Here is a 7,083-nt window from a genome sequence, read left to right as displayed (position 1 = left end):
ATTTCCCTTACATGCACACAACGCAAGCAAAGGCAATCCCGTGTCAAAATTATTAACGCACAACAAACTCATTGCATTCTATCCCCCCTTTCTGGATTACAACCCAACAACTTTCAGTTTAGAAGAAAAAAGAAATGTAGATATCAGGCAACACTCTGGGAAAGATGAACCATACCCACTCAAAAGGTCTTCTTTGTCTCCTTGGTTATATTGCTCGTAACCATCGGAAAAGTGAACTCCCACTTACTAAAATAGTACTAATTTCGTCATGTTAGCCCAAATCTGGCTGGAGTTCAAGCCTGCAAGGAAACTTCATTTTCAATGCCTTGGTAGATGGATAGAATCTAACATATAAAATCAGTTTTTATTTCTTGCTCAACTGTTTCAACTTTCAATACAAATATGGTTTCTGCAAGAAAACAAAGCACCTGTCAAATTAACAAGGAAAACCATTATAAAATTGCAAAACGAATCTTTCCGCCTTGATTCATACATGCATCAATGGTAGTTGATAAAAGCAGAAACGCAATCATTTTCTTCCCTCACATTTTTATTTTCCTATTGCTATCGTCAAAGATAGTGACTTTTATAAAAGAACCCACGCCTAATTGGGACTTTTCTCAGTCTTACTTGGATGAGCATCATCCAAACTCAGAGAATCTTACGTATCTACAGCTTCTTCCCCTTCCAACACAGGTTTTTCAGTTCTCGAGTAATTATTAGCTAAGACTATTTATATATTATGACTAAAAATACTTTGTGTTTTGTGGAAATTCAGGGCCGAAGGAGAGAAAGGTTTTGGTTGTAGGTTGGTATGGGTTCTGATGAAGAAGAACGATTAGAGAGGAAGAGTGAGGAATTGAAGAAGGTTGTGCATACATGCATAGCTTGCTTATGGTCGTTTTTGGTGAGTTTGAGCGGAGCCCTGATGTTGGGATGGTGGGGATATGAATATCATCCAACAAATAGTCAGCTTTGGTTGGTACCCTTTGGTCTTATTCTGTTTGTAACCCCACTCATCATTTGGTTCGCCATTTTTGTTTCTTATTTCTGCAATTTTACTGGAGATGGTTCATCATCATCACTTCATGACCCTGAAAAGATGATCGACCATGTTATTCCCACTCCCTAATCCTATTCATATTGTTTCTTTCAAGCTTTTCTTTCATTTTGGGATAAACTATACTAGAGTTGCAGGCTTTTTCAATATTAGATCGCGCCTTTCCTTGTGCATATCTTTTTAACAGTTTTAGATTATTAGTTGTAATTGCTTCAAGCATGAGACATTGACAAGGTATCAAATTGGTGAGTTTTATATGATTAAGATTAAGTAATGAAATATGTAGTAGGTGAAATCAATGAGAATCACGAACATCATGATTCACGATGATGATGATGATGAGTCAACTAAAAGGCAAACTAAACCCAAGAATGGTGTCTTCCCTAGTTTTTGTATGTTCACTTTAATGGTAGTCTGCCCCTTTGTTTTAATTAGTTACTATGCTTTTTTTTTTCTCTACTATAACTTATCGTTTTTAGTTTTTTTTTTTTTTTGTTATCTTCCAAAATGTGTATTTTAAATTATGAGTTCAATTTTTCCGTTAATGCTATTAAATAATTTGATGTGTTTTTTTCAAATATGTGATAATGTGGAATATATATTTTGGTAAAATATGTAAAAAGAAAAATCTAATTATATAAAAATGGTGTATATGTCATTCCATCAAATGTTTAAAATAATAAATTATATTATTTGATGGAATTAACCAAAAAGTTTACTTTTGAGATTAAAAACATTATTTTAAACAAAATTAGAAATGATTAAATTATTGTAAAAATTTAAATCTATCAAAATACATAACATGAAGACATTTTTTTAAAATTCTGACCTTGTCTTGATTTCATTAGAACAATTTTGAAAATTGATATTATGAAAAAAAGATATTTTTAATGTTTAGATAATTAATTGTAAAATATGTAAATTTTTTTGAAACCATTTTTGAAATTTGTTTCTAATGAAACAAACACAACATAAATTTTATTTGTTATAAAACTATTATAGAAGTATTTTTCTTTAACAATTGAAAATTATTTTATAATAAGATAATATTATTTATAGACTTAATAATAACTAATATCTAATTAAAACTTACTTTAAAATTACATTTTATATATATACAAACATGAAAGCTTATAGTAACACATTAAAACTGAAAGGAATAAATGGAATTAACTTAGATTTAAACAAACATTCATGTTTATATAATTAAAACATTCATATTCATATTTTATACATTAAATATTTAATGTTTATAAATTGCAATATATATTTATTATTAAAACATTAATATATTTTTCAATAAAATTTTAAGAATATTACTTAAAATATCAAATTATTATTAATGTTAACATTTATTATTAAAATAAATTTATAATATAAAATAAATTTATTAAAATAATCATTTTGTTCTATTAATAATTTATTATATAATTTTTACTAATAAAATTAAATATAAATATGTACGTTTAATAATATTAAAAATATAATATTTGTGTTTGTTGAAAAATATAAAACGGCAATTTGGTACCAAGGGGAGTACCCACTCCCTTGCCCACCAAATCTGTGTGGAGACAGTTTTCATATTTTGGTGTTGGCAATTTAGTAAACCTTATATTTTATGTTGATTACATGGTGAATATCTAGCCTATTATGGAAGATCGCTTTGCTTGAAAATTTCAAATATTGGTAATTGATTTGGATCGAAATACCCCAAAGCAATCCCTTGGATTATGGACTTCGGATTGATCATGATTCTACTGATGAGTTACCAAAAGTCCATATTTACTTCATATTTTATTATATTGTATTACTCTTATGGTATTTTTGTTTTATTGGGATTGTATTAGATCTTTCATTGTAAGCAAGTCTCGAAATCAATGTCTATATATTTGGGAAACTTGCCTAGGAAAATTTATTGAGGGTTAAGACACATAATCATTATTAATAGAATACTTTTGTAAGAGTGCTATTTTTATAGCGAAACCTATTGTTGTGGCTTTACTTGTTATGATCACAGGGGGTGATCATAGTAGTGAGAATGTTGTATCTTCAAAGTGCAAGAGTAATGGAAACAATCACATTTTATGTGTGCGTGTGTGATTGAATAGATTCACTTTGTAATTGTTGAAGAGAATGCATATTTCAAACTAAGTTAGGAAAACCAAACTATGTAATCATCTTCTTATGCATTGTGTGTTTACTGTTTTCTTATTCAATGCTTAGAGAAGTGTCCACCAAGTCAACCACCAATTTGGTTGTGTAGTTTCTACTCTTAGCAACGCACTTTTTGCTAACAATTGGTATTAGAACCTACCACTTAAAGTAGCTAATGGAGATCCAAAGTGTTGCTAACATCTAGATATGGAAGGTTCATCCACATTAAGACCCCATATGCTTGATGTTGGCAATTATGTCTACTGGAAATCATGCATGAAAGCCTATATAAAGTCAAATGATAAGAAAGTTTGGCATGTTGTGTTAACTGGATGGGAGGCACCTAAGATGGATAGTGACAATGGGAGAGTTACAAAGCCAGAAATACAATGGACTATAGAAGAGAAGTTGGTAAATGCTAATTCAAAGCAATTATATGCAATTTTCTGAGGAGTGTATATGTAGGAATTCAAAAGAATTGTCAAATGCATTGTGGCAAAAGATGCTTGGGATATTTTGGAAACAACTTATGAGGGAACCTCTATGATCAAGAAGTCAAGTATGCAAATGTTGACTTCAAGATTTGAAGGCTTGAGGATGCAAGAATAAAAAATAATAGGTGAATTTTATGCCAAGTTGTGTGACATATCAAACCAAGCTTTTGAACTAGGGGAGGAATATTCAAATGCCAAACTTGTGAGAAAGTTGCTCAGATCTCTACCTGAAAGGTTTTCTATCAAAGTTACTACTATCGAAGAAGCTAATCATCTTGAAAAATTGGCCATAGATGAATGCATTGTTTCTTTATAAATCTTTGAGATGAATCTGTTATAGTATGCCCAAAGACTAATCATGGGATAATTTTAATTACATACTTGTTTTACCTTGCTTATTAATATAAGGCATTATCATTATTATTTCAGTTTTATTTCTGTGTATATAAATAAACTGAATTATAATAAAGCTCTAAGAAAATATGATTATTCTTAAAAGGTCTTTAGTCAAGTATTATTGTGGGCTTGGGCAACAATAATGCATTGAGACTAATGTGTAGTTGATTGATGACAAAAAATTGTCATTGACATAAGGATGTCAAAATCAATACATGAGTATGTGTTAGAGAACAACATATTGGACTGACCCATTATGAGTATGTTTCTTGGATTATTATATAATAGTCACAATATTATTCATAATGATAACTATGTATATGATCCTCAGACTTGAGATCATCATTGTCCCAACATCGTGAGTCGTATATTTTGATACAGTCAAACGTCTATCATAATAGGTTATACTATAAAGACTAATGTTGAATCGAAACACATTTGGTATTGTGTTTAATTATCACATGAAATAAATTAATTATTGAATTAACTTAATTAGACAATTAAATACTAAGCGAATTAAATGTACAACCTTGTTGTACACAAATAAAGAAAATAATTAAAATTAATATATGAATTTGATTCATATAAAATTTTAACAGAATATAGTTTACCGAAATTATTATAATAAAATATTATTATGACTTGGTCAAACATTCAAACATGGTAGTTATAATTCTTTTTGGAAAGAATATAGCATGTTTAATACTTTCCATATGTTCTCTATAAGATTTGATTCTGTTTTCAATATATGCATACCAAAATCCCGAATTAGGGTAAGTGTGTTTTAAACAACAATTGACAAAAAGGGTCTAGCATCTGTTTTGGGATATTTTTCTTTAGAATAGTTCCAAGAGAGTTTTGCCGTTCATTTTAATATCGGCTGGACTACGTAGAGGCCTGAACATTTTTGTTGTGGCTTGGAATCGACACCAAATCAGCAGCATCCTTTCATTGTTTTCGGTTAAGAAGGTATATCTTCAACCTTATTTCAACATGTTTCGTTTCTCATACATGGATCCATGGTTGTGGATCGCCGAAATATTTTTTCCGTTATGCCACGAGGCATACTGACAGTCCCAACAACCACCCATTTCACCACACATCAAGGATGACTCAACTATAGGAGGAAATTAAATGATTCTTTTGCTAAAAATAACAAGGGGTGTTGGGGCTTAACGACTATAAAATGAGGCCTTAATTTCATCAGAAAAATGTACCAGTTTTTAGAGAAAAAAGCATTTGAGTGTTCTTTGCTTTTCTTATGGCTTGTTAAGCATTTGATTGCCACAATATAAGGCAAAACACTTGTTGAGAGTGAGCAACTAGAAAGTATGACTTGAGAACGTATAGGTGATTTTGACTTGAGAACGTATAAGTGATTTAACATAAAGAGGAGGAAAGCCCCCATGGAAAGCTGCAAGGAGCAGTCGCAGATAACCCCCTGTAGTCCAACTGTTTTCTCTTCTTGTTATGCAATGGCCTTGGATAACCCCCATTGGCTAATGTTCTTCCCTTTTTCTTTATTGTTAATTATTTCTTTCTATGTTGAAAGACATGTTTTCATCTCATCTTTATGTTTTCAATTTAATAAAGCATGACTTAATTTTGTTTATTCAGAATAAGTATGATTCATTATTTGAGTTGATTGGTTTTTGTATTATGAATATTTTGTGCAAATAATTGTTTTATTCATTTAGGTTTAATTCATGTTAATACTTATAAGTGTAAGGCCAACATTTGTAAGTTAATGAATTTCCTATTTAATCTGAGAAGAGATAATAGTTAATAAACAAAAGAACTAAATTGTGCATACCATGTCGATATCGAAACATGATTATTGTATGCATAAACTGTATAAAATGCTTAAAAGAGTGGTTTCTAGATTAGTTTGACATAGACATATGCAAGGTGACTTGGGGACATAATAAGACTTCGAGAGAAACCTATGCTTAATATAAAATTGGGTTTAATGAATTTTCATATTGTCACTATCTTTCATGATATTCTTATTATAACTGTCAATAAACTCTTGCTAGGTGAAATACTTGTTTTAGTCTATTCATATTATGTTTATTAAATCTTGTGTGTAACCTTCTAGTTCCTATTATTCTTCTACAATGTGTGATATTTTGTTTTGTAGGTATTTGAAATCTAATTAAACTCATAACATATTTTTCGACTCTCAACAAAATTATTTCTCTTTGCTTGTTTTCTTCCAAGTTGTTTTATAGTTGGCTTTGCAAATAATTTACACATTCAGTCCCTATGGAGGCGATAACTTTTTACTTATTACTTGTAACGACCATGTACAGTTGCACGTAACCCTGATACAAGTTTTTAGCATCATTGTAGATGACTGTATTTTGTCATTATTTGTGAAGATATTTATTTTGCAATTTGGTTTTTTTTTTGTTAATTTTAATTTTTTTAGGGTTTATGAATGTAGACCGAATTATTGATCTATTGTCAATTGACCTAGAAATTAAACATACTTTTATGCAAAGAAGAAGGGAACAATCAGTCCAAAGACAAGTCGAAGAAAAGAATCAAAATCTAAGAGAAGATGTAGCCAATAATACTCAGAATCTAATCGTTGTTGCTGATGACATAGATCGAGCTATTCGGAAATATGTTGTGCCCTTATTCAGTGAACTCAACCCAGGGAATGTAAGACCTAAAATTGAGGCCCCTCAATTTGGGTTAAAGCTGGTGATGTTCCAGATGTTGGAAACAATAAAATAATTCAATGGGATGTCTGCTGAAGATCCACATATGCACCTCTGCTTATTTATGGAAGTAAGTGATTCCTTCAAGTTACTCGGAGTATCTAAAGACACTTGAAGATTGAAGCTATTCCCATATTTATTGTGAGATTGAGCATGAACGTGGTTGAATTCCTTACCGCTCGATTCTGTATCCACATGGCAAGAATTGGCAGAACGTTTTCTGATGAAATATTTTCCACCAAGTAAGAATGCT

General features: G+C 30.4%; 1 long non-coding RNA gene across 1 annotated transcript; it reads left to right on the top strand.

Annotated features, from left to right (window-relative positions):
- The first annotated feature begins 432 nt into the window (after positions 1-432).
- Positions 433-1,233, top strand: LOC108488663 (uncharacterized). The gene is made up of 2 exons (XR_001871794.2): positions 433-696; positions 779-1,233. It is a non-coding gene; the product is annotated as an uncharacterized LOC108488663 (long non-coding RNA).
- The last annotated feature ends 5,850 nt before the right edge of the window (positions 1,234-7,083 follow it).

This window comes from Gossypium arboreum, chromosome 7 (assembly GCF_025698485.1).
Source record: "Gossypium arboreum isolate Shixiya-1 chromosome 7, ASM2569848v2, whole genome shotgun sequence".
Taxonomy (NCBI): domain Eukaryota; kingdom Viridiplantae; phylum Streptophyta; class Magnoliopsida; order Malvales; family Malvaceae; genus Gossypium; species Gossypium arboreum.
The sequence above is the reverse complement of the archived record's forward strand: the minus strand, read 5'-3'. Positions and strand labels throughout refer to the sequence as shown.